Below are 11871 nucleotides of genomic sequence, written 5' to 3' on the forward strand. Positions count from 1 at the left end.
GCCCTACAGACATTAGGGCTGCCCTTGGGTGCCCCTCCCTCACTCCTAAGGCTCAGAAGCCCTCCTGCACCTCTGGCCCTACTCAACAAACTCCTTAGCTGCTGGACTCGATGGTCTGTCCCTCCTACCAGACTCATGCTGAGCTGGGCTGGTTTTCAGGCCTGCTCAAAGCCTCTTGAGTGGGCATTTCTGGGGCAATATTCAGAAATTATCTTTCTTCTTCCTCTTTCTCCTCCTCTTTTCCTCCTCCTCCTCCTCCTCCTCCTCCTCCTCCTCCTCCTCCTCCTCCTCCTCCTCCCTCCTCCTCCTCCTCCTCCTCCTCCTCCTCCTCCTCCCTCCTTCTTCTTCTTCTTCTTCTTCTTCTTCTTCTTCTTCTTCTTCTTCTTCGTGATTTTCCTGAGCCATTTAAATGCTGGGCAAAGTTTAGAAAGCGGGTCTCAGCTTCTTTGAGCTCTCCAAGGACAGGATCAGAACCCCATTTGCTGTGCACACAAGACCTAGCCCAGTCTCTGGCAAACAGGCAGTCTCTGGCAATTGCTTGTTCAGTGACTCAAGAATCATTCCTCGGGAGTGATAAGGTCAAGAGGGGCCTGGCCCTGCGTGGCAGGCACACCACCCAGGGTAACTCCCAGCAGTCAGCTAGTGCAGTGTTTCCAGCCCTGTTCAACCCTACTGCCCCCTGGGGAAACCTACAGGCGAGTCCAGCAGTGGCCTTGCTCTTTAGCTGTTTGAGACCAGGTTCACACTTTGTGGTCCAGACTGGTCTCAGAGTCCTGATCCTCCTGCCTCAACTTCCCAGTGCTGGAATTATAGGCCTGCAGTGTGTGTGTGTGTGTGTGTGTGTGTGTGTGTGTGTGTGTGTGTGTTGGAGATTAAACCCAGGGTATTAAGTATGCCCTCTACTACTGGGATACATTCTCCCACTCTTTCAACATCTATTTTTGGGCCAGGCATGGCGGCACACATTTCTAATTCTTTCTCTTTCTTAGCAGAGTTTCAGTGAAACCTGGGCTAATATTAAAATAGATAGATAGATAGATAGATAGATAGATAGATAGATAGATAGATAGAGATAGAAGTATGATCAATCTGGTCTTCACCTTCCTGCCTCTACCTCCTGAATGTCAGAATTAAAGGCTTGAGCCACCAGGTATAACTCAAGTATTTCCTTCCTTCCTTCCTTCCTTCCTTCCTTCCTTCCTTCCTTCCTTCCTTCCTTTTCTTCTCCTCCTCCTTGTCCTCCCCCTCCTTCTTCCTCTTCTTCTTTTTTTAAATTAAAGACTCTGTTCCTAAAAATGAGCGCAGTATTTGAGAAGTGCTATACTTAGGTAGTTGTTTTTTTTTTTTGTTTTGTTTTGTTTTTAACTTAGAAAAAAAACAGCTCCCCAGAAGTGGAGGAATTAAAACAACAATGACAATGACAACACACGTTTGGAGTTGCTCCCTGCCTGTTTCCCACAGATATTTGTTTCATTCATTTCCCCAGAACTACAAGAAGACACAGGTTCGGGTGTATCACCAACTAAGTCAACAGCAGTAAAGACTCTGTTTGTAGAGCCTTACTGCTCTGTTGTGTTGTCAGAGCAAACAGCGCACCAGCACCACAGAGTGCCTTGCCCTATGGAGGTTTACTGAGCTCTTCCTGACAGAATACGCTGGAAGGGGCTGAGGATGTAGCCTGTGGTATAACTTGCCTAGGCCCTGGGTTTAAATGCCAGCACTGGAAAAGAAATCACTGGAGGAGCTAGAGAGAAGGTTCAGTGGGTAAGAGCACTATGTGCTCGCAGAGATCTGGGTTCGGTTCCCAGCACCCCCATGGGGGCTAACAACCGTCTCTAACTCCAGTCTGAGGGGTATCTGATGCCCTCTTCTGACCTCCACAGGCACTGTGCGCATATGGTGTGTGTAGATACATTTAGGCAAAACACGTATAACACATAAGGCAATAAATAAATAAATTTAAAAGGAATTACTGGAATCCAGACATAATCATATCTATCTTGAGCCTTATTTTGCAAAGGTTTCCAAGCATCATATTATTATTATTATTATTATTATTTTTTGCTGTTGCTGTTGCTGTTGCTGTTGTTGTTATTGTTGTCAGGTTTTTTGTTGTTGTTGTTTATTTGTTTGCTTGTTTGTTTTGAGACAGGGTCTCTCTGTGTAGCCTTAGCTGACCTGGAACTTACATTTAGAGATCTGCCTGCCTCTGCCTCCCGAGTGCGGGGATCAAAGGCAATGTGATACCACAGCCCAGCTTCCTAAGTGTGATCCTTTTCTTTTTGGGATGCTTTCTTTTCCCAGGGCCTACTAAGTTTTCTTCCTTATTTCTGTCATGCACGCATCAATTATATATAGTTTACCGCACACAGTTTTCCACTGGGAACCTGGGAAGCCGTTTCCTTGCAAACCTTTCTCCGCCGTGCCTCTGGCATTGCAGTATCATACTGTGAGGTAGTGATCACCAAGGAGTCTGATATACCCATTCTCTGGCAAGAAGACACATCGGGCTTTTTGCTTTGCCGAGGACTGAACTCAGGGTCTTGTACATTTTCGGAAAGCACTCCGTCTCTGAGCTGTGCTCCAGCTCCAAATCTAGGGACATTGTGACATTGCTGGTTTATTTTACTGTACTATTGAGGAAACATTGCAAGGAAATACTGACTGCTCCGAAGAAAGGGCTGGTCAAGGAATTCTAAATGCTCTGCTGGCACTGTTCACACAGCTTGTGTTGCTAACCCTCAGGGCTACTGTTGTAACTCCTGATTTTTTTCATTGTCCTGTGATCGTTAAGTGGACATTTTTAGAGTACTTTACCTGAGACACGTTATCTGGAGGCAGATCTTGCACAAGCTTTGTCTTGTGGAAAAAATCCTAGGATCTCGAAAGATAAACTACGGGCAATAGTAAAATCATTTAATGATAATTTCAAAAGAACCGCAGGCCAATCTTGTAAACCTATTTTAAGGGTTTTTTTTGGTTTGGTTTCTTTTTATTTTCCGGAGCTGAGGACTGAACCCAGGGCCTTGGGCTTGCTAGGCAAGCGCTCTACCACTGAGCTAAATCCCCAACCCTGGTTTAGATTCTTGAGACAGGGTTTCTCTGTGAAGTCCTGGTTGTCCAGTAACTTGCTCTGTAGACCAGGCTGGCCTCAAACTCAGAGATCTGCCAGTCTCTGCCACCAAGTCCTGCTTTATTTTACGTTTTTGTTTGTTTGTTTGTTTGTTGTGGTTTTTTTTTTAATGCAGCTAAGCTGCTTGAGCGTCTTGAAGAGCTTTGTAGCTCTCTCCTGACATCTAGTGGACAAACATGCGGCACTGCTCGGTTAGGCAATCCCAAGGTCCTATGAGAAGCAAGGGGATCACAAATTCAGGGCCTGCTTAAACTAACACAGTACATTCAAGGTTACACCGAGCAATTTAGTCTCAAATTAAAAAAAAAATAATAATAAAATGAGCCAAGTGTGGAAGTGGCATCGCACCTTCAGTCCCAAGAGGCAGGCAGATCTCTGAGTTCGAGGCTAGTTTGGTCTACACAGCTAGGTCCAGGACAGCAAGGAATACACAGAGAAACCATGTCTTGAAAAAAGACAAATAAATAAATACAAGAATAAATAAAAAATAAACTAGCTAAGCAGAAAGTATATATGAATATATATGTGTATATATGTGAATGTATATATTTATATGTATATACATGTATATGTGTGTGGTTTTTGTTGTTTTTTTTTAAAAGACTTATCTGTAAGTACACTGTATCAGACACACCAGAAGAGGGCATCGGATCCCATTACAGATGGTTGTGAACCACCATGTGGTTGCTGGGAATTGAACTCAGGACCTGTGTGTGTGTGTGTGTGTGTGTGTGTGTGTGTGTGTGTGTGTGTTTTAAGGCTGGGGATATAGTTCAGGGCCTGTCTAACTACGGTGAGGCTCTGGGCTCATCTCCAGCAAACAAGTCTGTACTCTGTGGAGCACACACTGTGTGTAGCACTGTCCTGTAAGCCCATCACTCAGGAGGCAGAGGCAAGCCTGGTCTATACAGTGAGGTTTAAGGCAGTCTGGCCTGTATAGTGAACCTGTCTCAGAAGAAACACGCTGCAGATGCTCGCTCGCTTGCATAGATAAAATGACATGTTCATTTTATCATCTGAACTGGAAACCCCTGGGGAGTTGTTTACATGCTCCTAGTGGGTAAATTGCTTGTTCCACAAACGTGCGGATCTGAGTTCAGATTGCTAGAACCTTTGTAAGATGCAGGGTGTGTTGGCAAATGCCTGTAACCCCGGGCTGGGAAGTGTGGAAAGAGACCAAAGGCTCCTGATGGTCTGCTGGCCAGTGAGACTGGCTTAAATAGCGAGCTCCAAGTTCAGCAAGCAACCCAGCCTCAGAGAGCAAGGTGGAGAGCAATAAAGAGACGTTCAACGCCGATTGGGAAGCTTACAAACCGTTGTGGAATATAATGGAGCTGACTAAAATCTGAGAGAGGCCTGGGCTGTGGCTTACACGTCCAGTTCTATGAGCACTGTTTTTAATCCCCAGTACTGGGGGAGGGGGGCAAAGAAAATACTCAAAGTCATTAACAAACAAAAATGTATATAAAGCAAAATGCCATGTGTATAAATAGAACTCCCTGGAAAATAAAGTGTGTTTGCTTGCAAGCACATACGAAACATAAATTCAGGCATGGAAAAGCTGTCTGTTTAGGGAAGAAGGATGAGAAATTAAAAGGGCTTTTTTTTTCTTGCTTTTTTATGAGATAGCTCAGGCTGGCCCTGACCTCATTCTGTAGGCCAGGCTAGCTTCACACTTGCAGTGAGCCTCTGCTTCCCAAACGCTGGGGTTAGAGACACGAGCTGCTAAGCCCAGCTCTGCCTACCTAGAGTTTGAGATGAGGGCTGGCTATGCAACTCAGGCTGTCCTTGAACTTGCTACCCTCCTGTCTCAGTCTCTCCTCTTCTAAGACCATAAATGTGCACAGCCACGCCCAGCTCTAGTTATGCCTTTGACCTGCCTGACCCTGATAGATAGCGGCACTGAGCAGCATCCGTAGGCTTCTGAGGCGTTCGTGTTTCTACCCTTAGGGCCTTTGCCAATTCAGGGGGAAAAGTGCCCCCCTTCTGATGTGGAGAGTGTGTGTGTGTGTGTCAGAGAAAGTGAGAGAGAGAGAGAGAGAGAGAGAGAGAGAGAGAGAGAGACTGTATATCTCTGTGTGTGTCTGTATCTCTGTGTGTGTGTCTGTATTTGTGTGTGTCTGTCTTTATCTGTGTGTGTCTGTATTTGTGTGTGTCTGTATCTGTGTGTGCCTGTATCTGTGTGTGCCTGTATCTGTGTGTGTGTCTGTATCTGTGTGTGCCTGTATCTGTGTGTGTGTCTGTATCTGTGTGTGTCTGTATTTGTGTGTGTCTGTCTTTATCTGTGTGTGTGTCTGTATTTGTGTGTATCTATCTTTATCTGTATATGTGTGTGTCTGTATCTCTGTGTGTTGCCCTCCTTCAGAGTTGGTTGTCTCCTCACCCTTCTGTGGGTTCTTGGTATTAAATTTAGGTCTCCGGCTTGCACAGCAAGCACTTTCACAGGCTGACTCATCTTACCAGCCCTTGCTTGTTTTTGAGACCAGATTCACTCTGCAGCCCAGAGTAACCTTGAATTCTCCACCCACCCCCAGGCTCCTACAGTGCCACCCAGCTTGCTTTCTTTTTACACTATTGTCATCATCTTTTAAAATTATTATCATTATCCTGAGTTAGGGTCTCTCTATGTAGCCCTGGCTACCTCAGAACTCACTAGGTAGACCAGGCTGACCTAAACGACATAGATCTACCCACCTGCTCTGTCTTCTGAGTGCTGGGTTAAAGGTGTGGACCGCCACCGCCCGGCTTACTTTGTCTTTGAGCACTTTTACATCTGTGTGCCGCATGCATTCCTGGAGCCGGAGGCAGGCAAAAGAGGATCAGCTCTCCTGGAACTGGCTTCTCAGGTGGTCGGGAGCTACCCTGTGGACTCAGGTCCTCTGCAAGAATAGAAAGTGCTCTTAACCACCGAGCCACGCCTTCAGCTCCTAACTGATACCCCCTTCATTGTGGAAAACACTAACAACATAGAATTTGCCATCTTGGCCACTTACCGAAATGTAAAACTAATTAATGTCACAATTCTGCTCACCATCTACTCTCGGAACTTTTTTCCCCCTCCAAACAGAAACTGTAGTCACTGAGCACCCCCTCTCAGCCTCCCTTCTAATGCATTTACCTAATACATTGCATTTCTAAGAAGTGGCCTATTCTAGAACTTCCATTTAGGTGGGGCCATCCAATATGTTTACCCTTTTGTCTGCCTTTTCCCACTTTTCGACTTACTTTTCTTCTTACAAGTTTTATTTGTTTTTGTTTTATACATATGAGTGGAGATTTTGTTTTGTTTTTTCTTTTTTCTTTTTTTTTGGAGCTGGGGACCAAACTCAGGGCTTAGCACTTGCTAGGTGAGCGCTCTACCACTGAGCTAAATCCCCAACCCCTTGTTTTTGTTTTTGAGAGAGTCTCACTATGTAGGCTTGGCTGCCCTACAACACAGTCTGTACACCAGGTTGGCCTTGAACTCACAGAGATCTACCTGCCTTTGTCTAAAAGTTCTTGGGTTGAAGGAGTGCACCACCGTGCCCAGCAGTCTGAGTGTTTTGCCCCTGTGAAAATCTGTATGTACATCATGTGCCTGCAGTGTCCAAGAAGGCCAGAAGATGGCACTGATTTCCTGGAAGTGCAGTCATAGAAGGTTCTAAGCCAGACTCAACCTTTCTAATACTATGACTCTCTCATAGTTTCTCATGTTGTGGTGACGCCCCCCGCCCCCACCATAAAATTATTTTTGCTGCTCTGTTTTAACTGTAATTCTGCTACTTTTATAAATCTGTGTGTTTTCCGATGGACTTAGGTGACCCCTGTGAAAGGGTCATTTCCCACCCCCACCCCCCAAAGTGGTTGCACTCCGCAGATTAAGAACTGTTGACCTGGGCTGGAGAGATGGCTTAGTGGTTAAGAGTACTGATTGCTCTTCCAGAGGACCTGAGTTCAATTCCCAGCAACCACATGGTGGCTCACAACCATCTGTAATGGGATCTGATGCACTCTTCTGGTGTGTCTGAAGACAGCGACAGTGTTCTCATATATATAAAATAAATAAATCTTAAAAAAGGGGGGGCATTGTTTTTCTAAGCAATTGTGTGGGGGTTGGGAACTCAGATTTTCTGTAGAAGCAAGAAGAGCTCTTAACTAGGGAGTGGTTCCTGGTGCAACTAGTCTACACGGTACAAGACCTTCAACCTGTGGGATGAAGCCACCTACATTTAGGGAGGGTCCTCCCTTCTCAATTACACCACTTTAGAAGCGCCCTCACAGATGTGCCCAGAGGTTTGTCTCCCAGGCGATTCTAGATCCTGTCCAGCTAACATTCAACATAAACCATAAGAGGTATGTTGTGGTTTGAATAGAAGTGACTCCCACAGATTCATGGTTTTGAATGCTTGGCCATAGGGAACAGCACTATTAGGAGGTATGGACTTGTTGGAGGATATGCCACTCTGGAGGTGGGTTTTGAGGTCGTATATACTTGAGCCACTCCCAGCGTGGCTCACACTCTCCTCCTGCTGCCTGTGGATCAAGACGTAGAATTCTCAGCTCCTTCTCCAGCACCACATTGTGGATTGATGTCTGTATGCAGGTGAGGGCGGGCACAAGATAAGGCAAGGCCTGTGACTGGACAGTGAAAAAGTAAGGCGGGCGCAGAGTTTTGGAGAGAGGAGAGAGAGGAGGAAAGAAGAAGAGAATGTGGAGGAGAAGGATGACCCATCCATGTGTGGCTTTAATTAGCCACAGGTAGCTATGAAAATCCTGTAAGGGACGGATTATTACAGGACAATTTGTCTTATCTAGGTGGGCAGCTTATATCAATATCAATTGGCTCTGAGTTCATTGTGTGGACGTTTTGTGGAGTGAGAATTTACTGATATAAATCTGACTGATAAATTACAGCTTCTAGAGTTGTGATTTTACCAGGTTACTGGGAATTGTGGCTATGGGGCTGGTGTAGAAGCAACCTGCCAAGGGAACTTAGCAAGTCGGGTGGAGACATTTTGAGAGCTCTGGGCCAGCCAAAGAGTCTGCCGAGTCTGGCTGACCGAGTGAGACCGCTGGCATCAGGTAGCCCGCCGGTGCCAGCGCTAACGTGAGGTGGAGTTCCTGTGTTTAATATTTACCACTACACCGTGTCAGCCTGCATGGCGCCATGCTTCTTTCATTATAATGGATTGAACCTCTGAAACCAGCCCCGGTGAAGTGTTTTTCTTTAGAAGAGTTGCAGTTGACCCGGTAGTGGTGGCTCACACCTTTAATCCCAGAACTTGGGCGTCAGAGGCAGGCAGATCTTGAGTTTGAGGCCAGCTTGGTCTACAGAGTGAGTTCTAGGACAGCCAGAACTACGCAGAGGCACCCCAACAACAACAACAACAACAACAACAGCAACAGCAACAACAACAACAACAACAGCAACAGCAGCGACAACGAAACACAGGAGTCATGGTGTTTTTTCACAGCCATAAAACCCGAACGAAGACAAGGCCCTGGCGTAGGGTGGGGATTGCGGACACCATATTGTCACGCAGCGACTATGTTCAGCTTTTGGAAGAACAGCTTGCTTTTTTTTTCCCCCCACCAACTTTCCATTTCTAAGTAAATCTCACTTGGTCATGATGTGTATTTTAAATATGTAAGAGTGCGCCTAACTCTGTGTTTAGTTTTCGGGGATTTTGCTCAGGCTTCTCGTGCATAGCTGTCTGTAAGATATGTTGGCTAAGATCATTGTTTGTATTCTGGGTTTTGGTGCCAGTAATCAAAGAGTTAGAGAATCCCTTTCTCTTCTCTAGACACTTTGTCAAAGATTAAAGTTAATGACCCCCTCCCACCCCCAGCCCTCCACATACACACATAGGATTTCTCCGAGTAACAGCCCTGACTGTCCTGGAACTCACTCTGTAGACCAGACTGGCCTTGAACTCACAAGAATTCACTAGCTTCTTCAGACCAAGTGCTAGGATTAAAAGTGTGTACCACCACTCCCGGCTTAAAGTTAATGTCTTTTTTAATTGCTTGGTAAAATTTACCACAAAAGTCACCTGGTCCTGTGTGATGGTTTGCATATGCTTGGCCCAGGGAGTGGCACTACTAGAAGGTGTGGCCTTGTTGGAGGAAGTGTGTCACTATGGGGGTGGGCTTGGAGACCCTCCTCCTAGCAGCCTGGGGATGCTCAGTCTGTTTCTGGCTTCCTTGGGGTGAAGACGTAGAACTCAGCTCCTCCTGCACCATGCCTGCCTGGATGCTGCCATGCTCCTGCCTTGATGATAATGGACTGAACCTCTGAACCTGTAAGCCAGCCCCAATTAGATGTTGTCCTTTATAAACTTACATTGGTCATGGTGTCTGTTCACAGCAATAAGACCCCAACTAAGACATCCTGGATTTTCTTTCTTAAAATGCTTTTGATTTCTTTCGGCTGCAGAGACGTCTCAGTGGTTAGGAGCGCTTGTGGATCTCGCAGAGGCTCCCGTTCAGTTCCCAGCACTCCCTGGCAGCTCAGAGGTATCTGGAGGTCCAGTTCCAGGGGAGCCAACACTCTCTTCTGTCACACATGTGATGCACAAACAAACATGCAAGTAAAACACTCATACACATACAATAAAGAAATATTGGGCTGGAGAGATGGCTCAGTGGTTAAGAGCACTGGCTGCCCTTCCAGAGGTCCTGAGTTCAATTCCCAATAACCACATGGTGGCTCATAACCATCTGTAATGGGATCTGATGCCCTCTTCTGGTGTGTCTGAGGACAGCTACAGTGTACTTATATATAATAAATAAACCTTTTTTTAAAAAGAAAAGAAAGCAGACTTGTTCATCTCTCTTGTATTTGATTGTTTAAAACCGTACTTTTACCATCATTCTGGTGAGTTTTTGTTTTTTCTTTTAGAACATATACATCTTTAGGCTGGTAGTAGTGACCCACTTTCATTTCCAATCATATTTATTAATTTCTGTGATGTTGGGGATGGGACCAGAAGCGTGAGCATGTTATGGGTGGTGTTCTGCCACTGAGTGGCCCACCCTGCCGTTGTAGACATTTTCACTATTTTTATTAAAGATTCATCAATTCTATACATTTTTTTGAGGTGTGAAACAGGATTTTTCTGTGCAGCCCTGACTATTCAGAAACTCGTTATGCAGACGAGGCTGACTGGGAACTCAGAGATCAACTGCCACTGCTTCTACAATGGTGAGATTAAGGCTATGAGCTCTCATGTTCTATGGAGCTGCTGCTGCTGCTGCTTCTTCTTCTTCTTCTTCTTCTTCTTCTTCTTCTTCTTCTTCTTCTTCTTCTTCTTCTTCTTCTTCTTCTTCTTCTTTTGGGGGTGGGGACCGAACCCAGGGCCTTGCAGTTGCTAAGCAAGCGCTCTACCACTGAGCTAAATCCCCAACCCCAGCAAATAATTCTTAAATTGTGGTTGGGGTTGAAATAACCTCATAAAGATATGGGGAGGCCAGGCGCACCCACAGATCTTAACTACAAGATCACTATAAGACCACTCTTCTCTCTCCTTTCTTTCCTGAATAACCTCTCTCTGATAGGGTTCAAGGTAGAGTTCGTCCTCCTCATATTTTGTCCACTGGTCCTTAGGTGAAATCTGATGCCTCACAGTCAGGTCTAGGGCTCTCTTCGTTTGAAACATTGTCCTTATGAAGGTCCTCAGGAAGCCTTCTTATGGCTTCTTTTACGTCTTCAGTTTCATGTACTGTATCATCTCCCATTAACTCCAGTTTACTGAATCCTGTAGCATCATAATACCACATCCGAAAACCATCCGGCCACCCGCTTGATGCTGCAACTGCGGGTCTGCCCGCCATTTGACCCCTTCTTCTTTATGATTTTTAAAAAAGATTTATTTATTTTATGTATATGAGTGTACCGTTGCTTTCTTCACACACACCAGAAGAGGGCATCGGATCCCATTACAGATGGTTGTGGGCCACCATGTGGTTGCTGGGATTTGAGCTCAGGACCTCTGGAAGAGCAGTCAGTGCTCTTAACCACGGAGCCATCTCTCCAGCCCCTGTGGATCTGCCTTTGTGTCTTTTTTTCTTTCTGCTGTAATTTTACTCATTTACTTCTTTGGGGCAGCATCTCCTGTATGTGAGGGTGGTTTGCAACTCCTCACAAAGCTGAGGATGACCCTGAAATCCTGACCTTGTTGCTTCTCCCTCCTAAGTGCTGAGATTACGGGTGTGTGCTATCATGTCCAGTTTGTGTGGCACGGAGGAATCGAACCCAGGTCGTTCTATAAACTATAAATACATTTGACTGAGCCACATCTCCGAGCCTCACTTCAGTTTCTTTGCCTAGAGCGGAAGCTGAGAACACTGATCTAACATAAATCTGGAAGTGTAATAAAAAAAAAATCCATGTAATTACAGCTCTCGCTTCATCTACAATTTTTCCTCTGAGATGAGATGTTTTATTATTTTTATTTATATTAAAATGATTCCTAACGTTCAATTTCCTTTTGACACATGGGTTGCTTAAAAGCACGCTGTTGGTAACAAACAAACAAAGGGGGAAAAAAGGAAAAGAAAGAAAGGAAGGAACTTGCAGGAGAACGGATGGAACTGACAAACAGTAATCAAGGTAATCCAGACTCAGAGAAACAAATACTGTGCGTTTTCCCTCATATGTGGCCCCTAGTCTCTGTTAAACATGTGCACATTTTGGAAGTAAACAAGGGTTAAGGCTAGGAATCCAGAAAGGCAGCCATGAAACTGGACAAAAAACGGCT

At 45.4% G+C, this 11871-nt stretch overlaps 1 pseudogene; it reads right to left on the bottom strand.

Moving 5' to 3' along the window:
- Positions 1-1470: 1470 nt before the first annotated feature.
- On the bottom strand, positions 1471-10945 carry LOC116884398 (annotated as a pseudogene).
- Positions 10946-11871: the final 926 nt, after the last annotated feature.

This window comes from Rattus rattus, chromosome 15 (assembly GCF_011064425.1).
Source record: "Rattus rattus isolate New Zealand chromosome 15, Rrattus_CSIRO_v1, whole genome shotgun sequence".
Lineage (NCBI taxonomy): Eukaryota > Metazoa > Chordata > Mammalia > Rodentia > Muridae > Rattus > Rattus rattus.